The following is a 12,411-nucleotide window of genomic DNA, read 5'->3' on the forward strand; positions in this document are numbered from 1 at the left end:
TTCTGAAGGTGGCAGGGGTAAAATACAGGGAGCGAAAGGCTATTTACAATTTGTACAGAAACCAGATGGCAGTTATAAGAGTCGAGGGACATGAAAGGGAAGCAGTGGTTGGGAAAGGAGTGAGACAGGGTTGTAGCCTCTCCCCGATGTTATTCAATCTGTATATTGAGCAAGCAGTAAAGGAAACAAAAGAAAAATTCGGAGTAGGTATTAAAATCCATGGAGAAGAAATAAAAACTTTGAGGTTCGCCGATGACATTGTAATTCTGTCAGAGACAGCAAAGGACTTGGAAGAGCAATTGAACGGAATGGACAGTGTCTTGAAAGGAAGATACAAGATGAACATCAACAAAAGCAAAACGAGGATAATGGAATGTAGTCAAATTAAATCGGGTGATACTGAGGGGATTAGATTAGGAAATGAGACACTTAAAGTAGTAAAGGAGTTTTGCTATTTAGGGAGTAAAATAACTGATGATGGTCGAAGTAGAGAGGACCTAAAATGTAGACTGGCAATGGCAAGGAAATCGTTTCTGAAGAAGAGAAATTTGTTAACATCGAGTATAGATTTAAGTGCCAGGAAGTCGTTTCTAAAAGTATTTGTATGGAGTGTAGCCATGTATGGAAGTGAAACATGGACGATAACCAGTTTGGACAAGAAGAGAATAGAAGCTTTCGAAATGTGGTGCTACAGAAGAATGCTGAAGATAAGGTGGGTAGATCACGTAACTAATGAGGAGGTATTGAATAGGATTGGGGAGAAGAGGAGTTTGTGGCACAACTTGACTAGAAGAAGGGATCGGTTGGTAGGACATGTTTTGAGGCATCAAGGGATCACAAATTTAGCACTGGAGGGCAGCGTGGAGGGTAAAAATCGTAGAGGGAGACCAAGAGATGAATACACTAAGCAGATTCAGAAGGATGTAGGTTGCAGTAGGTACTGGGAGATGAAGAAGCTTGCACAGGATAGAGTAGCATGGAGAGCTGCATCAAACCAGTCTCAGGACTGAAGACCACAACAAAAACAACGATCTGTCCGTTGGCTCATTGACGTCTCTGTTCACTGTAATAAGTTTAGTGTCCGTGTTTTGCGACCGCACCGCAAAACCGTGCGATTAGCAGATGAAAGGACGTGCCTCTCCAATGGGAACCGAAAAAATTTGATCGCAAGGTCATAGGTCAACCGATTCCTCCACAGGAAAACACGTCTGATATGTTCTATACGACACTGGTGACGGCATGTGCGTCACATGACAGGAATATGTTGTCGACCCACCTAACTTGTACACTTGGCGAATGGGTAAAAAGATTCTCCTACCTTGCCCGATTTAGGTTTTCTTGGGGATGTGATTAGCACTCCCAAAAAAAGCGATGAAAACATAAGAGTTTGTCACAAACTGCAATAAATGAATGCAACAAAACAGTTTTCCCTGTGCTCTTGTCAAAACATATGTTTTTAACGTTTTCAAATTTTTCCGTGTGTAGACCGGTAAATCCTGCGTATGTCCAAGCAAATCTGAACATGTCCTGGAATTTTGGAGAGCGAAGTTGATTGTGTGTCAGTGCCTCAACTTTGATAATTGTCTGAAAATAAAAAATTAAACTTTTCACTCGAGGGAAGACTTGAACCGAGGACCTCTCGTTCCGCAGCTGCTCACGCTACCGACGGGACCACGGCGCTCCTGAGCCCACACCCCCCTTGATGTTGGCTATCTTGCGCATGGGCTACTCAGTTTGTATATTTTGCTTATTTTTTCATAGTTCCACACAACTTCTTCCTGTTTTCTCTATTGATCTGTGTTCAGTTTTTCAAGGCCTATCCACTGTGCCAACTTATAACTAAATCTGAGGGGGGTGCGATGGGGAGGTTCCCTTGCGAGTTGGGGTGAAGTAGTAGTTTGTGCTACTGGACTGACTCTGGAAAGTAAAGCGTGGAATCGTGTTCGAGCTCTGCAAGTGATGAACATATGTAGCCGGATTTAGGTGATTCCGTTAATTTTGTATACAGAGCGGGGGACCAAATACTTTTGGACTGGTAAACTGCGCTCGCCTGAAAGAAAATCAACAATTAGGGTTGCGAAGTTTAACAATTTGAAACGAGACGTATCACACGAATGTCAGCGTGCACAGTTTGAAGAAACAGTGAAGGCACCGTCCTGCGGTGGAAAGCCGAAAAGAAAAATGAAGCTTCGGCATTGAGGTATAGGCAGCGGAGCCATCTCAGGAGAACAACATCGGAGTGAGTCTTTTTTGACATCGCAGTGTAAGTAGGCTGTTTAGGTTTTTATGTTGATAACGGCACGTAGCGCTCTATATGAAAATCGCTGACTGTGCTGTGTGCAGTCTGTGGCTGGGAGGCATTGTTATTTGCTACTGTAGTGTTGGGCTGCTGGCTGTTAACAGCGCGTAGCGTTGCGCAGTTGGAGGTGAGCCGCCAGCAGTGGTGGATGTGGGGAGAGAGATGGCGGAGTTTTGAGAGCGGATGATCTTGACGTGTGTTCATCAGAAGGAGTACGTTTGTAAGACTGGATGTCATCAACTGATATATATATTATGACTTTTGAACACTAGTAAGCTAAATACATTGTTTGTTCTCCATCAAAATTTTTCAAAAATGGTTCAAATGGCTCTGAGCACTATGGGACTCAACTGCTGAGGTCATTAGTCCCCTAGAACTTAGAACTAGTTAAACCTAACTAACCCAAGGACATCACAAACATCCATGCCCGAGGCAGGATTCGAACCTGCGACCGTAGCGGTCTTGCGGTTCCAGACTGCAGCGCCTTTAACCGCACGGCCACTTCGGCCGGCCAAAATTTTTCATTTGCTAACTATATGCCTATCAGTAGTTAGTGCCTTCAGTAGTTTGAATCTTTTATTTAGCTGCCAGTATTGGCGCTCGCTGTATTGCAGTAGTTAGAGTAACGAAGATTTTGTGAGGCAAGTGATTTATGAAAGGTATAGGTTAATGTTAGTCAGGGCCACTCTTTTCTGAGGGTTTTTGAAAGTCAGATTGCGTTGCGCTAAAAATATTGTGTGTCAGTTTAGTGATGATCAGAATAAGTAAAGAGAGAAATGCCCGAGTACGTTCAGTTTTGCTCAGCTGTTTTGAAAATCAAATAACGTAAGGGGTTTATGAGCACAGTAATTCAATAATTTTTCTAAGGGCACGTTTCACCAGCAACTGGCATTTTATTTGAGCTACGGCAAATGTGCCTTATTCACCCGCTCGTTTCACTACACCCACGACGTGAAGTTCACGATTAACGATTAACCTCAGCCTCCGACAAATCTGCTGTGGAGCGACGCTTTAACGTTTAATGCAGAAGAGTCTCTTTTCTTTAAGTAACGTATTAGCCATTAGCGGAGTTAGCTTTCCGATTAGCGTTCGCCATCTACGGATGCCGGTTATTCTGTCACAAGCTTTATTCCGCGCTCACATTCGTTTCGCCTTCGCCAACTCTCGACCAATCTACGACCCAAAGGCGACCTGGGCCTCGGGCTACGCTAGGCATTAATCGGCTACCACGACCGCTTACTGGTTCGAGTATATGAGACTACAGTGGGAATCGCTGACGACACCTACCGTCCGTGTGACCCCGAGCCCAAGCCCGTAACTAGTGGAAAGGCTCGGCTCACTCACTGCTATCCCAGACAGCTGCGACGGCACACAGCTCTGCTACAGCCGACACACACACGTACACACTACAGAGCACTACAGCACGGCAACACAACACCACGGCTCGACTGCCCGGACCGCGCCACACGACTGACAGCGGCGATGCGGGGGAGGCCCGCAGCCCGGGTGGGGGCGGGGAAGGGGGGGGGGGGAGCGGCGCCGGCTGGGGGACGGCCGGCCGCCACAGCCTGCCCCGCAAGTCGCGCCACGGCCGCTTCCGCCTTCACTCCGGGCCGCGTCTACACCTCCCACACAGTAAACAGCCTGTACCTTCCGCCGTGTTCTCCCCAACTGTGAGGATTCGCCAGTGTTTACCTTCTGGGAGGTCGGCTTATTCACGTAATTTTTCTACAATATTTCTTATAAAATATTTCGTATTGCACGTACGAAGTCAACAGTATTTAGTGTCTATCATCGAATGAAGGCTTTCACGGCAGGTGTTGTCATCACTTAACACTTCCGGGCTGAGATGCCCTGGTCGATACGTAAAACTCTCACCTGACTTTTAGCCTTCGACTGCGACTGCGGAAGGCGTCCTCCACATTCTACAGGGTGGCGCACGAGATGTGTTAACATTTTGTTTTCGAATATAAACTTCATTGTCAATACAATCTGAAACGAACATATACTACAATGAAGAGCCGTCCGTGGAGATTTGTTCTGACTCGGCACGTGCTCAATATGTCCACCATTTCGTTTCCTAACTTCCTTCAAACGAACACGGAAGTTTGTGATTACCCTACGGCACATGTCTTCCGTAACTTCACTGCAAGCTCGAAGAATAAGTCTTCTGGGCTGCATTACATCACACGGACGTTTCCGGAATTTTTTTTCCTTTAGGACTTGTACCTAAAGGAAAAAAAATTCCTCTTAGTCCAGCTCTGGTTAACCTGTTCGTGGAGAACTTTGAACAATGGGCGCTGCAAACAGCTAGAGAAAGACCGTACCGTTATGTAGACGATACATTTGTTATGTGGACCCGTGGGGAAGAACAACTGGATGCGTTCCTGTTACATATGAATAGTATTATTCCGAGAATTCAATTCACTGTGGAAAAGGAAATCGATGGTCACGTGAACTTCTTACATGTGACTGTAATCAAACGAGAGGACAGATCATTGGGTCATAAGGTTTTTTGGGAAACGGCAGAACCGTAACTGGACTCCATTATGTTTCATTTTCGAAATCTTTTGTGTCGGTTCAGAGAAACGCAAAAAAGTACTCTTTCATCAGGATAATGCACAGTCCCACACATCGGTGACGACAATGGCGAAAGTACACGAATTGGGATTTGAACTGGTCCCTGATCCGACCTGTTCACCAGACTTAGCGCCAATTGACTTCTTCCTGCCCCTAACTTGCAACCTCGGGTTGTTGGGAAGAAATTTTCATCGAGTGAGGAACCAACCGGCAGTTGCGGTCGAGGACGCAAGCTGTTTTACCCAGTGCGACGACGAAAAAGCTGCAGGACCGTTGGACCAACTGTATATTCCCCCAAAGGAGACTATGCGGAAAAGTAATTCTTGCTTTTTCAACCGACTGGTCAAACCACCGTCGTATGTGGTCCAATAAAGATCGTCAGTAACTAAAAAGTGACGCCACATTTGTGTTTGTTTAGTTTCCTATGGACCCTGGTATCACATTGTTTATGTCGTCTTATAAAACACCGATACCTGCTAAAGTAGTTTCTTCTCTGAAAAAATAAATAAATAAACTCACAGTACACAGCAGACATCATCCCATGCATTACAGAAAGACGTCACATACCTACCCAACGACGTGAAGTTTTTGTTCATTACAGTTCCAGGCCAATCTGTGAATGTGGGACGTAGAAAACACGTGCGGAACCAAGTACCCTACGAATTTGTAGCAGTTGTGAAGCGAATGCCGCGAAGTGTTTCCTTCAGTTCAGAAATCAAGTTAAACTCACGAGGGCTTAAGTCAGGGGAGTGCAGTAGGTGGTACAGCACTTAGCTGCCCCATCAGCCAAACAAACCGGTAACAGCTTGCACTGTACGTGCTTGAGCATTGTCCTGGAAAATGGTCAGGTCCTGCAGAAAGTGTCATTATTTCTGTCTCTAATCTGGTCGTACGTCGTGTTCCAAAAATAAACAGCATAGAGACAGAAGTAATGACACTTTCTGCTGGAACTGGACATCATTTTCCAGGACAACGCTCAAGCACGTACAGTGTAAGCTGTTACAGGTTTGTTTGACCGATGGGGCAGCTAAGTGCTATACCACCTACTGCACTCCCCTGATTCGAGTCCTCGCGAGTTCAACTCCATTTCTAAACTGAAGGAAACACTTCGCGGCATTCGCTTCTGAACTGCTACAAATTCGTCGGGCATTCGCACATTAGCAGATCTACGGAGCTTTTTGGCATACGATAATTACACCCCACACTGTACCTCCTGGAGTCTGGAACGACACGTTAGCTCCCGGTCGGCTGAGTCACCGAGGCTGTTGCATTTACTTTTCCCCGACGCGACTTGCGGCACGGGCTGTGGGCTCCCTGCCGCTCCCTGTGAGTAATCCGCAGACGGCAACAGCTGGCTCAGTCGCCCGCATCTGCGGCTCTGCTCCACTGTGGAGCATATCTGCCGCCCCGATGTGTTTTGCAGACTCCCAGGGGAGTGCAAAAACCCAGCTGTAGGCGAGAGCGAGGCAGCGACTGCACGCAGAAAACACACACACACAGAGAGAGAGAGAGAGAGAGAGAGAGAGGCAGACTCCGCTCCAACTGCTAAGCGGGAGGCACGCGGCAAAAAACAAATGACGGCTGCTAAACATAGCAGCAGCGCCACGGCCGACAGAGTGTATCATCTCTGACCGACTGACAATCACCGCAGATTTGCACAGCAATCTTCAACCGTCACACGTTAATAATGTTGTCAAACGCGCAATATAGGGCGCGTGATCGGTACAAATACTGACCACCACTATTGACAGTTCCAAAAATTTTCTCAGCAACGCCGACATTTCCTGACCGTGGGAGGTCGACAACTGACGATCTGACATCAATCGCCATTCGCTTGTCGACAGAGATTCGTGGAGGGGCGACACCGTCTTAGTGCGCACTCTTTGTGTTTTTAGTTCGTCTGCGTGCGAATCATTACTCAGACTCGATTTTTCCTGTGGTTTATCCAATATAAAATGCTTTTAATATGCCAATACGGGGCATTGCTCCCTCTACTAATTTGAAAACACTGTAGGCCTATTAGCTCGTTGCACCACAAAACAGTGTAGGAAATGGTAGAATGTACGTCGTATACAGTGTAAATTGCCTAAAACTAGCATCGCAAATACTGCGGAAATGGGAAGCGTTAGTGATGTGCTCTTTACACAGAATGAGGGGCTCGTGGAACTAGCCTATCAACAGATTGTAATAGTAATTAGAAAGTGTATTTTTCATAAAACATGTACCGTTTTAAATGGAACAACGCCTATTGACGGTAATACAGTAAGAGTAGGGTAAATTGAAATGTGAGTGTACGTACACCGACACATGTAGAGAACAACACTAGTCGTGTGGATTGTGAGCAGTATGGAGGCCGGCGGTTGTGCTCAGCTTCCAGTCTGGTACGGAGGAAGCACGCTGCAGTAATACGTCGGCTGTAGTTGGGAGCTCCACTAGGCAGCGTCTTTCAGCTTTCACTACAGATCCTCTGCGTCTAATCCACCGATTTGGAAACAGTTCCGAAGAAGACACGCTGTAGTACTCGGCGCACCGGCATTATGTTAGCAGCACAGGTTGCTCCTAGTCTCCAGAGGAACTTCACCTAGCGTCCCTGGAAGATGTTCTGTTAGGAGGCTGAGATATGTGGCTTCGTCACAAAACCAGATACGCCGTACATCTGAAGAATCCTGACACATTCTCCTACTCAGTTCCGTGGAGCTGTCGATGTGATAGGGATGCAGCTTGCCTCACTCCTGCCGCTTTTCCTCATGCGGATCGGCTCCGACACCAGCAGAACAGTCGTCTCTCGTTTCCCTCTGTTGCACTTTCTACCAGGTGTACCGGTACGAAATGAGCGCTTTTTGTGAAAATGAAACACTAATTTTGAATTGAAAAATAAAAACATTTTATTGAAAGTACTGACCATTGCTTTCTATACACTTTGACCACCTTTCTCCCAATTTGTGGACCCCCACGCCCATAGAAATGTTCGTCTTTTGAAGCAAACCAATCAGACATCCAATTTTCGACTTCTTCGCAGGAATCGAAGCGTTCCTCAGCCAATGGGTGTCCCATTGATGAAAACAAATGGTAGTCGGAAGGAGGAAAGTTTGGTGAATACGGCGGGTGGGGTAGCAGCCCCCAGCCGAGTGCTTTGAGTCTATCCTGAACCAGTTTTGCTTTGCGTGCAGGTGCATTGTCGTGTAAAAAAATTTCTTTGCCACGTCTTTTGGCCCATTCTTGTCACTTTTCGATCAATGCATAGTTCAAATTGATCGTTTGTTGTGTGTGTAGCGATTAGTATTCACAGTTTCACCGGGTTTTAGAAGCTCATGATACACCACACCTTTATGATCCCACCAAAAACAGAGCATTGTCTTCTTACCGAATCGATCTGGTTTTGCAGTCGATGTTGATGCTTGTCCCGGATTAACCCATGATTTTTCCCGTTTAGGATTCTTAAAATAAATCCATTTTTCATCGCCAGTAACAATTCGATGAAAAATTGATTTTCTTTCATGTCTCTGAAGCAAAATTTGGCAAGTGGTTTTTCGGTTTTCCATGTGTCTTTCATTCAATTCATGTGGCACCCATTTTCCAAAAAATAGTTCAAATGGCTCTGAGCACTATGCGACTTCTGAGGTTATCAGTCCCCTTGATCTTAGAACTACTTAAACCTAACTAACCTAAGGACATCACACACACACATCCATGCCCAAGGCAGGATTCGAACCTGCGACCGTAGCGGCCCCTTTTTCACACTTTCGGATCTTTCCCATAGCTTTCAAACGGTCAGAAATTGTTTGTTGTGCAAGATTTCCCATTGCTGCCATTTGCTTCTGACTCAAAGTATCATCTTCATCCATTATTGATTGCAATTCGGCGTCTTCGAACTTTTTTGGTCTTCCACGTTCTTCATTTCTTACATCAAAATTATTATTTCTAAACCGTTGAAACCATCTTGTGCACGTTGCTTCTGATAGAACACGATCACCACATGCCTCGACAAGCATTCGATGCGACTCTGCAGCACTTTTTTTTTTTAAATGAAAACAAAAAATTAATGCTTTCCGCAAATTATCACTTTCTGGTACAAAATTCGGCATTGTTAACACGACGAAAACATATTATGTTGTTTGCTCCACGAGTTGATCTATACTAAATATCTTAGATGTCATTCCAACCAAACAAAAAAATAAATAAATAAAAAATAAGGCTCGATCACAACAAATGTTCCCTATCGACACATTAGTATCTTAACGCTCATTTGATACCGGAACACCTGGTAGCTTCACGTACCTGGCTCTAGAGGCTGATAAATGATCGCCGACACGGTCGACGCCTGTTGGGATACACCGTACGATAACTGCATTCTTGCTACACTCGCCGTCACACACTGACTGACTGGCAGACAAGCGAGTCGCAGAACACACCGACAGCGTACCTCTCAACAGCACAGGCAAGTGCCGGTGAGAAAGCTTTTTCAAAATACGATACGTCACAAGCGGCTCGCACTACACCTCTGCAACAAACACCGCTCACATTCTAATTTACCCTGCTTTAAGTTTTTAATGTCTGTAGGTAGCGTTCCGCTTTAAAAAGTTGTGTGTTTGCACAAGAAGTACACTTCCTACATATTATTACAATCTGTGTTCTGCCCTCGAGTACCAACCCGTGATGCCAAAACCGCACATCAACTGCACTTTCCGTTTTCGCGATATCTGCGATGCAACTTTTAGCAGGCCACCCTTTGTATGCAATGACTACTAACAGGTGCGCGAAAATACATTGCCACTAAAGTAAGGGGAAGTGATGTAATTACGTCCCAGGTTTCGATATTTTGCTAATTGTGCTTCCTTACGTTACAGCAGTCAACTTTAAGCGGAACGAGCGACCTCTCGCCACGAATGTGAAAGTCACTCTTTAATTTCCAGTTGGCGGCGATTGCTTGCCTTCGTCTGTTTTATGTCTTATCGACAGTAACAACTTGCCGCAAGATAATACTTTGTGAAATCTATAACCGTGATTCTTTACAGAAGCAAACCCACGTGTATAAAACAGCTTCAAACTTCTGATTGTTTTAGAAACGAGTTGATGTGTCTGACACATGGAAGCGGAAAAAAGTTTAGAAAACATCTGAAATGCAGTGTCACGTTTTTCCGCGCAAATGACTTGGCAATATGCCCTCTTCCACTTCTGCTGATTCCCTTCGATCACCGTTAGGTAGCACAAAATCTCGCATGGCTGTCGGATGGCTCACCCCTATTGACGTCTCCGAAAACAAAATCGCTCGGCACAGCAGGTGAGTCGTCCCAGACCTGCAACTCACCCGGCACTCGGACAGCACACCACGTGGGTTCAGCGCCGACTTACCTGCAACAGACAAAGGGAAAACGTTTCCTGTCAGATCGAGCTAATACTGCCAAACCTACATTGTCGGCTGATATTCACTTGAGAAATAGAAAAAGCCTCGCTTTAAATGTTCAGAAATGAAAAATTATGCAGTCTACAAAGCGCAAACAACATCGCATCCCACAGCTGGAAGTCTGTCAGATGTAACAGCCTGCAGGGATACGAAATGGAACGATCAGCTGATGCAGGTTTCACTAGTAAGGCAATAGGAAAATGTAGTCAGTTTACGAAGCACAATGCTTACATATAAATCGTGTGCCCTATCCTAGATTACTACAAAAGAAGTGAGGAGCAGGTACCAGATGACTGAACGGGATATTCTCTGCATAACATTCTGGGCTAATCCCTCACCCGCAATGGAGACAAAGTGGCATTAAGATTTTTTCGATTTTTTTTGGCTTGCCTTTGATGCCGATCCGTCCTAAAATTTTAAACGCTAGTACACGTTCCATAAACATTTCCGTGAAGCATTAATACGAGGGTAATCCCAAAAGTAAGGTGGTCTATTTTTTTTTATATAGAAGTACATAGACCTGTTTATTTCTAAAATGGTTTACATCAGTTTACAGCTTGAACGTTTAGCTATTTATCGACATTATCACCATTTTTGTAGATGCTGTGGCAGTTTTTGTATGCCCATCTGATACCAGCTCGCCGCCACGCTGTTTAGAAAGTTCTGAAGCTCTTCTTTAACCTCGTCGTCGGAGATGAATCGCTGGGACCACAATTAACGCTGACAGGTACTGTGATACTTTAAAAAAAACTCAAACGGGCAATTCAGAAGAATGTTGAGCAAGGGCGTACACATTCTCCGTGACACACATCGCTCGGCAAACCGTTGCTACACTGTAACAGTTCCGGTGGAACATAATCACCCACCCACCCTGTAGTCCTGACTTGGCGCCCAGTGACTATCACCTGTTCCCTAGGTTAAAAGAACATTTGGCCGGAAAGCGATTCAGCTCCGACGACGAGGTGAAAGAAGAGGTTCGTAACTTTCTGAACAGCATGGCGGCGAGCTGGTATGACATGGGCATAAAAAAAACTGCCACGGCGTCTACAAAAATGCATCGACAGAAATGGTGATTATCTCGAAAAAATAGCCAAATGTTCAACCCGTAAACTGATGTAAACCATTGTAGAAATAAACAGGTCTATGTACTTATAAAACAATAGCCGACCTTACTTTTGGGATTACGCTCGTACGTTAACCTTCGCAATACAGGTTGGGAAGAATACTGATTCTAGTGAAGTCTTCTACCAGACTCCATATACGTTTTAAATTGTTGAGTTAAACTTAATCCAAAAATTTATGTCTCCGTAGCAGATGTCACTTTTCCTAGTGAATGACGTATTCAGAATTTCCAGGTTCAGAGCCATACTTACGCATCACTATCTCTCTAAAAAGTATGTTGAGGTTAGAAGCAACCACATTTAAACAAATTTGCATTTTTTAAATTTTAGGTTCTGGATCCTACTTACACATCAGTAGCTGTTTAAAAAGTGTATTGTTAATATAATTCAACAACAATTAACAAATTTAGTTTTTTAATTTTTTTTCGGGCGTTAAGTGCGCTATGAGAACGGTCTCGGTGTAACTTGGGTTAAGGATGAAAAACGAATTCAATTCTAATGTTTTGCAATCTAATCAATGCTTTATAAAGTATTCGTAATATTTATATCTGCAATTAAAACTGGATTTTTTCCGTACAGTATTCAATTAGAAATAAGACGACTTACATTTCTAATAAAAATGGCGAATACCTCTGAATTAATCCATGTCTGATTAATTTTATATTTCAAAGAAGTAGGTATTCGAACTGAGCGACAAAATAATGGACGAAACGAGACTACAACCGGCGACTACCCGTCTCGAAAGCTATTGATTGTTTTTTCCCAGCGTTATGTATTTTACGCTTCATGGGAATGCTATTGTAGAACATGCATCTACATTTAAAATTTTGAATTTGGCGGGAATCGAACCTGAGACCCATACATGACACGTCAGCATTCTACCACAACTCCACGCTGCCTGTCCTGTAGAGGCGAACCGTCCTTGCTTTAGAATATTCAGTAAGTTCAAAATCGATTTCCTCGAGAAATTTTGCGAGTTGCGTCGTACTGCTTTGAAATGTTGATAT

General features: G+C 44.5%; 1 protein-coding gene across 3 annotated transcripts in view; it reads right to left on the bottom strand.

Annotated features, from left to right (window-relative positions):
* Positions 1-12,411, bottom strand: part of LOC124553572 (amyloid beta A4 precursor protein-binding family B member 1-interacting protein) — a 528,575-nt gene that overhangs the window by 155,084 nt on the left and 361,080 nt on the right. The window contains exon 1 of one of the 3 annotated variants that reach the window (XM_047127417.1): positions 3,644-3,761. The exons of 1 other annotated variant lie outside the window; for it this stretch is intronic. The gene's annotated coding sequence lies outside the window, so the exon portion shown is untranslated. Of the gene's footprint in view, positions 1-3,586; positions 3,762-12,411 lie in introns of those variants that run through there. One more of the 3 variants, XM_047127416.1, reaches the window with a different exon arrangement.

This window comes from Schistocerca americana, chromosome 11, assembly GCF_021461395.2.
Source record: "Schistocerca americana isolate TAMUIC-IGC-003095 chromosome 11, iqSchAmer2.1, whole genome shotgun sequence".
NCBI classification, from domain to species: domain Eukaryota; kingdom Metazoa; phylum Arthropoda; class Insecta; order Orthoptera; family Acrididae; genus Schistocerca; species Schistocerca americana.